At 41.3% G+C, this 11,871-nt stretch overlaps 1 pseudogene; it reads right to left on the reverse strand.

Moving 5' to 3' along the window:
* Window positions 1-6,369: 6,369 nt before the first annotated feature.
* On the reverse strand, window positions 6,370-10,183 carry LOC109261395 (60S ribosomal protein L7a-like; annotated as a pseudogene).
* Window positions 10,184-11,871: the final 1,688 nt, after the last annotated feature.

The following is an 11,871-nucleotide window of genomic DNA, read 5'->3' on the forward strand; positions in this document are numbered from 1 at the left end:
GGGCTGTGTCTGTTATGCTGGGAAGTGACCTGTGCAGGGCCTTGGGTGAGGGATCTACTTTGGATGAGGAGTTTTGCCATGTTATTATAATATGCTTCTGGTGTGTGTTGGTGTATGTGTGTAGAGATATTAGTGAGCATAATTGGCATGTGTGAGTTGGCTATTTTTTCCAAATGGAGGCAGCCCAGATACTTTCCCTGCATTCAAAAATTAGCCTTTTGCCTTTGTCCAGATGAGACTAAACCCATTGTCTACAGCCCACAAGTCAGTAAAAATGTGTAAATTTGGGGGCCTCATTCTTAGGGCCTGTTGTCGGACCAGGCACACTTCCACCAATTCTGCCAGTTGTGCTGAGCCTAGAGAACCCTTGTCAACTAGGCATATACTTCCATAAGATGATATAGTGCAGCCTTCTTGGGGGTTGCCATGTGTACAATGGTGGAAAGAACACCAGCTCCTTTTCCATGTCAGACAATTGGTCCCATGGTGCTTCCCAAACTGCTAGGGGCCAGCAGTGAGGAGTACCACTAGTTGTGCCTCAGGACCAGGGAAGCAGAGAATGAGCATGAGGAAGACCACATTCTCTTTTCACCTGAAAGTGCTCTTGATAGTAGGTTTAGTTCTTCTGGAATATATGATTTCCATTTTAATATTTCCATTTTAACAGTGAGTCATCAGTGGCCATGCCAAGCCCCTGTTGGGTTGGATCCTTGACCCAAGGCAGGATCTTTGTGTGCCAAGTGCTATAGGCTGTGAGTCAGTTCGTGCCTCTGTCTCTAAGGGGTCAGGCTGTCAAGATGTGGTTCTCAATCGCATGGACCAGGCTGCTGTCTGGGGAAGATGTTTGGCCTCAAATCCCATCGGCAGCAGAATAGATCCACGCTTAGTCCACAGAGTTCAAAAAGTGAAATCAAGTATTTCATGTGATTAAACTCAGAAGTCTGGGCCTGGTCGGACTAAAGGCAGCACCTGCTGTATGTTTTGCTGGGCCAGTCATAAGGCAATCTTGGAGGTTCTCTCCAGTGGCAAGAAGCCCACTAGTGTGTAATGGCATAAACAATCAAAGTCGAATGGGTGCATGTGGATTGTGTTGCCTTTAAAAGATGAAGGGACCTAATTACAAGCCGCTCCTGTCAAAGTGGAGTGGGAGGTTTGATTTTGAAGAGTTGATGTTTTATAATCAGAGATGTTCCTTGGACCTCAGCTGGCCACACGATGCCATGAAATTTGATAAAGTGGCGAATCCTTGGATCTTATATGGGGAATGGTGTAAGGTTCAGGAGAAAATGTGCAGCAGTGGCAAGTTATGCGAATAGCAGAGGGGCCATAGGCCCTGACACCACTTGCCTTTATGAGGAGCTGTGCCTGTATGAAGGAGGTTGTCCCTGTTACCAGTTAGAACATGAGGACCAGTGCTACCCCCACACACAGCTCAGGTAAGGCAGCTTTGCCTTTTCTCCTTCCAAGGGCATTGCTTGGCATCTTTATTTGGTAACCCCTGCTTGGGCCTGAGTTGCCACTGGTATGTCCTGGCCCTTAATTAATGTGATAGGACTTTAGGAAAATCTGATCCCTTTCATCTTAAGTTAGCAGCTGGATCCATGCTGAGAGTCGGTAAACACACTTCAAGTCTAAAACCCATTAAAGGGAACTCTCTTCTGGTGGGACATTAGCAGACAGAAAATATATCTATGGCCCTCATACCAGTTCTGCTTAGTGATCTCCAATATTCAGGAGGACTCTGGCTGTTTCTTTGGGAAATTATCATTTAAGCAAGGATTCCCCGGCATTACTCTGTATAGTCAGTACGCTGCAGAATAAAACATGCAAAAAAAAAAAAAAAAAAAGCCATCAAGCAGTGGACTTCTCCTGTATAGGATTGCCCACCTGTGACAGCCAGTTAGGGAGGCATGCACAGCTAAAAGGCATTCTCCAGGGTCAAAACCTAATGAAATACACACCAAGACACATCACAATAAAATTCCTGAAAACTAAAGACAAATAGTAATCATGAAGTCAAAGAGAAGGGATACCTCATCTACCCAGCAACAACAGCTCAAAGAACAGCATATTTCTCATCAGAAACCATGGAGTCCAGAAGGAAGGGGCACAACACTTGTAAAGTGTTGAAAAACTGTCAAACCAGAACTCAACATCCAGAGAAAATATCCTTCAGAAATGAAGGGGAAATCAAGACATTTCGGATGAAGAAAAACCCAAAGAATTTGTCAACAGCACCTACTAAAGGATTTAAGCAAGTGTTTTTTAAATGGGAAAGAAATGACACAAGAAGAGAACTCAAGTATCAGGAAAGCAAGAACAACAAACAGAAAAACATGGGCAAATATAAAAGATGTTCCTTGTTTCTTTGAGTTTTAGAAATTGTCTGCAACAGTTGCCAATATCAAAACATTGATCTGACTCCCACCGTTTATTGACTACCTATTTAAAGAAACTGTTTTACAAGTGGGAGACTAAAGGGACTTAACAGAAGATAAAGTGTCTCTTCTTCATTAAAATTTGTGAAAAGCAGACACCATTAAACTGTGGTAAGTAATGAACATAAAATATCAGACCTAGAGCAGTCAATAAAAATTATACATACAGAGCTATTCAAAAGCACTAGGTATAAATCAATGTAATTAAAAAATATTCAAGTAACTCACAGGAGGTGGAAAAAAGCAAGCGTATTCCTTACTTGAAATACAAATAAAGATACTTTTCATTAGGAAAGAAAGAAACAAAGAAAGAAAGACAGAAAGAAAAAAAGATGGAAAGAAAGAAAGGAAGAAAGAAAGAAGGAAAGAAGAAAGAAAGAAAGGAAAAAAAAGAAAGAAAGAAGAAAGAAAAGAAGGAAAACATAAAAATCAAAAATAGAAGGAACAAACCACACAAAAAAAGTAAAATGGCAGGCTTAAAGTTTTACATATCAATAACTACACTAAGTGCAAATGTTTAACTCAATAATTTAAAGACTAACAGATTGTTAAATAATGACCCACTATTTATTTATTTATTTATTTATTTACTTACTTATTTATTTATTTTTAACGTTTATTTGTTTATATTGAGAGAGAGCATGCAAGTAAGTGGGGGAGAGGAGAAAGAGAAGGAGAGAAAATCCCAAGCAGGCCCTAAAGCAGGGCCTGATCTCAGGAATCAAGAGTTCCTAACCTGAGCCAAAATCAAGAATCAGATGCTTAACTGACTGAGCCACCCAGGCACCCTGACCCACTCTTTCAAGAAATTATTACTCTTACAGCAATATAGGTAGAGGAAAGTAAAAACATGGAAAATGATATATCAAGCAAATATTAATCAAAAGCAATAAGAAATGAAATGTGAAATTGGTCACACACAGAAAGACAAATACTGTATAATTTCACCATACGTGGAATTAAGAACCAAACAAATGAACCAACAAATTAAAAATGAGACAAACAAAAAGACAGACTTTTAATACAGAGGGAAACTGGTGGTTGCCAGAGGGGAGAGGTTGGGGAGATCGGTAAATAGATTAAGGGGGTTAAGAGCACACTTATTGTGATGAGCACTGGGTAACATATAGAATGGTGAAATGATTATATCATACAACTGAAACTAATATAACACTGTATGTTAATTATACTTCAACATAAATAGTCCCCTACTATCAAAGTCATTAAGAACTTACCTAATAACAGAGTCGAAAATTTAATAAACATCTAACAAAGAAATTTCAGAGAGCAATAAGTATTCCCTAAAAGTGTATTGTGACAGAGAGAATTGGATTCACCTGACTTCAGGTCAAGTGTGTAGGGAGCTCTAGCCACCAAAGTGAACACTGAGTTGAGACGTGACTGCTGAAAAGAAGCCAGCCATGTGAAGGATCTAAGCGACAAGTGTTGTAGGGAGAGAGAACAGGATTAAGGCCAAACTGTGGCAAGATGTTTGCTGAGTGTAAGGGACAGAAGGAAGGCTGGAGATGCTGGAGTGTAGGGAGCAAGCGGGGGAGTGCTCTCAGTCACCACTAGCATGTTTCCATCACTCAGGAAATGCCCCACGTGGCCTCATTGTCGGCGCTCAGTACTTTGTGGGGCTCAGTGAGCTTTTACTTATTTAGATTTTTATCTGATAAACCTTTACTTATGTTGAAGTTTGATATGAATTCCTTTTCATTAACAACCTGATAGTTTTAAAAATCTTCGTCTCCTAGTTCATGCAAACATGAACATAGCCCCAAGTCTGTGCCAAACATTTGTTAAAATTAATTCTTAGCTTCATAACAGGTACTATAACTGATTATTTCAGAAAGCTGTGGATTTGTAGGCTTCTCTCTGTGACCAGTAATAGAATGGAATTTAAAAACTGTTAACTCCTGGGGTGACTGTGTAGCTCAGTTGGTCAAGTGTGTGTCCTGATTTTGGCATGGTCATGATCTGAGGGTTCATGAGTTCGAGCCCCATGTGAGGCTCTGTGCTGATAGTGCAGAGCCTGCTGGCAATTCTCGGTCTCCCTCTCTCTCTCCCCCTCTCCTGCATGTTCTCTCTCTCTCAAAAATAAACAAGCAAGCAAGCAAACAAACAAACATTTAAAAATAAGTGTTTATACCTGCTATGATGAGACAAAAATTCCTTGGTCATAAGATTTCAACCCAGATGTCACACTGGGGGAAATTCAAAGCCAAATTCCTAACACATTTGGAGGAGAAATATGAGGAACAACTCTCCAGGGATAGAACACTACAGCTTTCTCACAGTCCAGCTTGCCTGTCAGGAATGTAAGTCACTGATACAAAGTGGTGACTGAGCCAGTTAGAAAATATATATCTGGTTATCCATATTTTCTTTTTAGAAAATACACACGGGTAAAATACAACGTTCAGACATCCTGCATTTTTTTTCCAATCACTGCCCTCTTGGTTTTGGGTGAACCTGAAGCATTAGCACAGCCAAGAGCAGTCATCTTTTGGTTCGAATTCATAGCAGCTTTTGACACTCTCTTATTAGGCAGTACTGATGGTTTTTTAGGAATCTGGTCCTAGTACTGAGATAGTTTCCAGTATAAATAAATTTCCTCAGTATAGAGTTTTTATCAGATATCATATTGGCAAATTTTTCAATGTAATACTCAGTTACTTCACTATTAACAGCACCTTTTCACCACATACATTCAGATGTTAAAACAGTGGTTCTTCCTTGGGGACAGATTTGCCACACACACCCCTCACTGGGGAATTTGGCAATGTATGGAGACATTTGTTGGTTTTCATAGCTGGGGTTTCATCTAATATCTAGTGAGTAGAGGCTAGCGATGTTGATAGACATCCTACCATGTGCACAACAGCCTTCCTACAAGAATTAACTTCTCCAAAATGTCAACAGCTATTGATTAATTATATGGTATTCTATTACATTTGTCATTTTGGAGTCTTCTCTTTTTTCTCCTTAGTTAATGTAGTTAGAGCATTGTTAATTTTTTTTTTTCCCTGAAAATCCAGTCATTACTTTCAATGTTAAGTTATTATGTATTCTGGTCTCTATTTCTGATTTTTCTTTGTTTTTTCCTTCCTCTACTAAATTCCCCCAAGTTTCTCCTTTTTCTAGTTCCTTGTGGTGTTCCTTTATTTTTGAGAGAGTGGGAGAGAGACACAGCACAAGTGGGGGAGGGGCAGGGAGAGGGAGACACAGAATCCAAAGCTGGCTTCAGGCTCTGAGTTGTCAGCACATAGCTGGACGCAGGGCTTGAACCCACAAACCATGAAATCATGACCTGAGCCAAAGTCGAACGCTTCATTGACTGAGCCACCTAGGTGCCCCTCTTTTCTTCCTTCCTTCTTTCTTTCTCTTTCTTTCTTTCTTTCTTTCTTTCTTTCTTTCTTTCTTTCCTTCTTTCTTTTTCTTCTTTCTTTCTTTCTTTCTTTCTTTCTTTCTTTCTTTCTTTCTTTTTCCTTCTTTCTTTCTCTTTCTTTCTTTCCTCTTTCTTAATTTCTTTCTTTCTTTCTTTCTTTCTTTCTTTCTTTCTTTCTTTCCTCTTTCTCTCTTCCGTTCTCTTTCTTTCTTTCCCTCTCTTTCTTTTTCTTTCTTTCTTTCTTTCTTTCTTTCTTTCTTTCTTTCTTTCTTTCAATACAGGCTAGAAAACAACATTTTTTAAGCAGTGCACACTTAAGGCACCTGGGTGGCTCCGTTGGTTGAGAGCCAGACTTCAGCTCAGGTCATGATCTCACGGTTCATGGGTTCCAGCCCCATGTTGGACTCTGCTGACAGCTTGCAAAGTCTCTGGAGCCTGCTTCAGATTCTGTATCTCCTCTCTACCTCTCTCCCCCTCACAGTCTTTCTCTGTCTCTCAAAAATATAAATAAATATAAAAAAAATTTTGTACAGTGCACACTTAGCCCAGTTTGGTGATCAGTATTTTAGCCTTTGCATTTTCCACCTTGCAATGTGAGCTACTGGCTTTGGACCCAGGATGTTGCCTCCCCAGTGATGGCAGATATCAGCATACCTGTCATTGTATTGGTCCTGATTCCTTCCATCAGCTGAACCAGAGCTCCTTTGTCTCCCAACTTAACCTGTGTGAAGGCAACAGTGGTGCAGGTCTTCCTGTGGACCTGATGCCCCAGCCTGGCCTTCTCCTTGAAGAACAGTAGTGCAGTAGGGAACCCAAACTTGATGACACAGGGAATGCAGGAAGTCAACCAGCTTTATGGGATCCACATCTCATGCAATCACTACCAGCAAAGCCTTCTTGTTTTTCCACCAGGGTGGTGACACTATTAAGGCTACCACAAGGGACAGGCAGCCTCTCAGTGGGGACATCCCCTTTGCCAGCAGCTTTCTTCTCAGCCTGGGTCAACAATCTCTGCTTCTTCACTTTCTTTGTCTCTGGTCTGTGTTTGTGGGCCAGCTTCAGCAGTGGAGTGGTTGTTTGGTGGTCCAAAGTCTGGGCAAACTGATTAATCATGGGAGGCACTTGTAGGTGTTTATGGAGAATATGCCTTTGCTGCTGCAGCTGGATGTAGTGGGGCCATTTGACACAATGAATGAGATCCCTTTTAGGCTGCATTTCCTGTCTGATGACAAAATTCTTGGGCCAGTCTTGTCCACCTTCTTGGCCTCTGCTTCTTCACGACAGCCTCCTTAGCCTCCTTTCCTGTAACAGCTTGGATAGCTGGAGGAGAGACCTGAACTTTTTTCCTTAATACAAACATTGATAGCATAAATTGCACTTGTGTTTAGTTTTTCTTTTGTTTTGAGACGTATTTTGGTTTCCTGTTTGATTTCTCATTTGGTCAGTTGCTTGTGCAGTAGTGCGTTGTTTAATATTTACAAATAAATACCGAATGTTTACATTGTAAATTTTCCAGGTTTGTTTTATTGTTGATCTGTAGTTTTGTACCGTTGTGGTTGGAAAATATACTGGGTATGGTTTCAAACAAACAAACAAGCCCCCCAAATGGTAACAGTGCTGAGGTTGAAAACACTGGTTTATACTGGGTTGCTTCTAAACATTCTAGACTCACAATTCATATACAGACTCACCTTGCAACTCAAGTCTTTGAATTTTAGTTTGTGTAAATACAAAAATAAGAAACTAAAAAGTTGTATAAATTCACCAATTTCTTGTTGAGCCCGTTCATCAATGTAAGCCAGGAACTTTAGTTTTTATTTTTTCCCTTATGCAATGTTTTTCAATATTTCATGATATCTTGATTATCAGCATCTCTGATAATTTTCAACAACTTGTTTTTCTTTATAAGTCATAAATTGTGACTGCGATAGGACATTTTCAGGAAAATGTATCAAACTTTCTCCATAATTCTATATTCTATTCTATTGATAATATCAGATTCTCTCTTTTGTATGTCTCACTTTTAACACAGAGGAATTTTTTCCCTAGTTCTAAGTTTTTCTTGTTAATTATACTTGAATAAAATTTTTCCCATAGTTCTATTAAACATAAAACAAAAATATCAGGGCACCTGGGTGGCTCAGTTGGTTGGTTAAGCAGTCCTACTCTTGGTTCAGCTCAGTTCATGATCTCACTGTTCATGGGTTCGAACCCCACAATGGCTTCTGCACGACAAAGCAGAGCCTGTCTGGGATTCTCTCTCTCCCTCTCTCTCTGCCTCTCCCCCTCCTCGTGCTCTCTGTATCTCTCCCAATAAATAAATAAACTTAAAAAAATCAAAATATACACATATATGTGTGTATATATGTGTGTATGTATGTACATCACATGTAAGTGCATTATGGTGTGTAATGTTTTCAGATATATACACACATGTATTACATATATCTTTCTATATATTACATACATATTGAAACTACAGAAGCATATGGCACTGATTGACCAATAAGAGTTCTGACTTGTTTGGCCTGTTACCACACCAGTTTAGATTTGCCAAATAGATTCCACATCAAAATTTTTAAAAAGATCTGGTTTTCTGAGGGTTCTGGATTTGGAAATGTAGGCAAAGGACTGAGGAACTGTATTTCAATCATAGTTTTAATCTCCTTAACAGTCTTCAGGCACATCCCATTGAATTTAGTATAAAAGTCAAATGCTACCACCATCCACAGGCTTTTAGTGCCACCTCCATGTGATCTCACTAGGCGAAACTTCCCTCTCCTTCCTCTCCCTGTGTGTGCCTCAACAAACTCTTTCCTCTGGTTTCATGAGGAAGTTCACCAATTCACCGCCCCACCCCGCCCCCCCCACACCCTCTAGCTCACATCTACTTACTCCTTCCTGTCACATTCTAAACATCACTCTTGAGACCACCTCTCTGGCACCCTAAGGTAACTCAGATCATCCAAATATCCTCTGCTCTAGAACTGGACACTTGTCTCGTGACGTTTCTCACCCCCATGTAAAGTCTTACCTGGTTGGGTTTTGTCCATCACTTTCCCTAAATTTTAAGCTCTCCTAGTGGAGGGGATGCGTTTGTTTCCCCTCTTTGGATTCTCAGGTGTGGGCAGGGCCTGAGACAGCTCAGCCCAGGCCAAGTGCTGGTTTGGAGGGGCGGAGGGGGTAAGCAGGTGGGACATGTTTCAGGCCCAGGTAAAGGGCTGTGGGAGGAGAGGAGGGAGGTGGGTGTCTGTCAGGAGATAGTGTAGGAGGAGGCAGTGAGAGGGAAATGCCTGGTGCAGTCAGGCTGGGAGGTCAGCCTCTGAGCCCAGAACCCAGTGACCCCGACAGGCTCCCAGGAGAGGGGTCACCTTCCCCCACTCCCTGCCCACAGAGGAGAGAAGAGCCGTGGGTGTAGGTGGTTTTGGGGTGCGGGTGGAGCTCCTGAGGCATACCTCCATCAGTGTCTTCCAGGAGCCCACGGGATGACCAGATCGCCCCTGTCCCCACAGCACATTACATGTAGCAATTTAAGGCCTAGTGTCATTACTCCAGTGGGAGGAGAGGGTGTGGCTCCTGGTCAGATACATCTCTAACCAGGAAGAGAACGTGCACTTCGACAGCGATGTGGGGGAGTACAGAGCAGGGGAGGTGGTGACAGAACAGGGGAGGCTTGACACTGAGCACTGGACCCAGCACAAGGACCTCATGGATAGGTCGAAGGCCGCAGCGGACAGTCTCTGCAGACACAACTAAGGGGTTGTTGAGAGCTTCACTGTGTAGAGCGGGTGAATGTGTGATAGGGGGCTGATAGGGGTGGGGTGTGTGTGGGCATGTGTGTGTTTGTGCGTGTGTGGGATGGGCGAGAGAGACAGAGACGGAGTGAGAGACAGAGAGAGAGACAGAGACTGAGAGTCTGTCCAGGACTAGCATGCAGGGTCGTGATCCAGTACAAGTCAGGAGGGGCCCTATGAGAGCTTGTTTCCAGGAAAAGTGTGGTGTGTCCATGTGTGATGTGGGGAGAGTGTGGTGTGATCGTGTGAGTGTGAGCATGTGGTCACCCTCTCTTCCTGCCCCTCACCCTTCTTCATTCTGAATCCCCTGAAATAACTGTGCCTGTGTCTGTGTGTGTGTGTGTGTGTGACCTTTTGAGAGAGAAACAATGTCAGACTATTTTTTGACAGGTTGGGGTGACATCTGAGGCCCCTCTGATCTATCTGAGACTTAATGTCTCAACTTGTTGCTTTTTTTCTTAGTGTATGTATTCTTATGTTCTTGAAGTAATGATAAGGTTATTTAAGGAGTTGCACATGATTTCTTTCTATAGTTATAACAATTCACCTCACATTCCCATTTTTAGATCTTTTTTGAATGTTGACAGAGTCAGTTGAAAATTTATGTTTTTTATTTATAATTCATATTCCTTTGATTTCTAAGGTTCTTGAACTTTTTTCCACATATTTATTGACTAATTGTTGTTCCAGCTCCGAAATAATATACTTTCCATTATCTCTGTGGCCTGGTGTTTTTCTCAGTGATTTTAGGTGTTCTCTATACATAAGATTTTTATTCCTTTGCTGATATTTGATTCAGCATTTCCTCTAATTTCTACTTTATATGTTGATTCTGCTTATTACTTACGCTAGGAATGTAAACTTTTTTTTAATGAAATATGCTACAAATGGTTAGCAATGACTTCTCATGAATCTTAAATCTACCATTTTATGGTATGATAAAAAATTTTGGCCCGTATTTCTCCTTTGATAGGAACAGTAAGTGTATTTATTGAGACTGTAGTGTCAAGATTGTCTCAGACAATATGGATACCTATTAATGAGCCTCAGAACCTGCCCTGAACTCAAATGTCAGCTTTTTTTTTTCTTTTTTCAACGTGTTTTATTTATTTTTGGGACAGAGAGAGACAGAGCATGAACGGGGGAGGGGCAGAGAGAGAGGGAGACACAGAATCGGAAACAGGCTCCAGGCTCCGAGCCATCTGCCCAGAGCCTGACGCGGGGGCTCGAACTCATGGACCGCGAGATTGTGACCTGGCTGAAGTCGGACGCTTAACCGACTGTGCCACCCAGGTGCCCCAAATGTCAGCTTTAAAAGAAAGAAAATAAGATGAGGCACCTGGGTGGTTCAGTCTGTTGAGTGTCATGCTCTCAGTTTCAGCTCAGGTCAAGATCTCATGGCTTGTGGGTGTTAGCCCTGCAACGAATTCTGTGCGGGTCCTGCTTGGGATTCTCTCTCTCTCTCTCTCTCTCTCTTTCTCTGCCCCTTCCCTAATTCTTTTCTCTCTCTCAAAATAAATGAATAACTATCCAAAATTTTTAATAATAAAAAGATAAAAATAAAAGGCAAACCACAATGAAATGATAACGATTCCAATAAGAGATATTTTAGTTCCGCAAGAAGGATTGATCAGTCGAGTGCAGTAACGAGAACTTTTTAAAAGAAGTTTCCTTGCTCCTTTCCCTCTCCTTCAGGATTCGTGTTGTGGTTAGGACTCAGCTCATAGAGCTAGAGAATTACCTCTGTCTTTCCTGTTTCCCCGTGTAGAACTACTTCTACTTGGACGATGGACAAAATAGAGCAGTGAATCAGTGATATAGAGGATAAAACTATGGAAAATAATGAAGCAGAAAAAGAGAGAAATAAAATGCAAAAGATCATAATACAATACTTAGAGAACTCAATGAGTTATTCAACAGAATAATATTCCTACCAAAAGAGTCCCAGAAGATGAAGAGATAGAAAAAGGTGAAGAAGGTTTATGTGAGCAAATTATAGCTTAAAACTTTCCTAACCTGGGGAAGTACACAGACATCAAAATCCCAGAAGCACAGAGAAGTTCCATTAAACTCAACAAAAGCCAACCATCAGTAAAGTATATCATGGTCAAATTCACAAAATACAGACAAGGAAGGAATCTTGAAAGCAGCATGGGAAGAAAGTCCCTATCCTACAAGGGAAGAAAGATCAGGTTCACAGCAGATCTGTCCACAGAGACTTGGAAGGCCAGAAGGGAGTGGCAGGATA

This window comes from Panthera pardus, unplaced genomic scaffold (genome assembly GCF_024362965.1).
Source record: "Panthera pardus isolate Hobbes unplaced genomic scaffold, ASM2436296v1 HiC_scaffold_17, whole genome shotgun sequence".
Taxonomy (NCBI): Eukaryota; Metazoa; Chordata; class Mammalia; order Carnivora; family Felidae; genus Panthera; species Panthera pardus.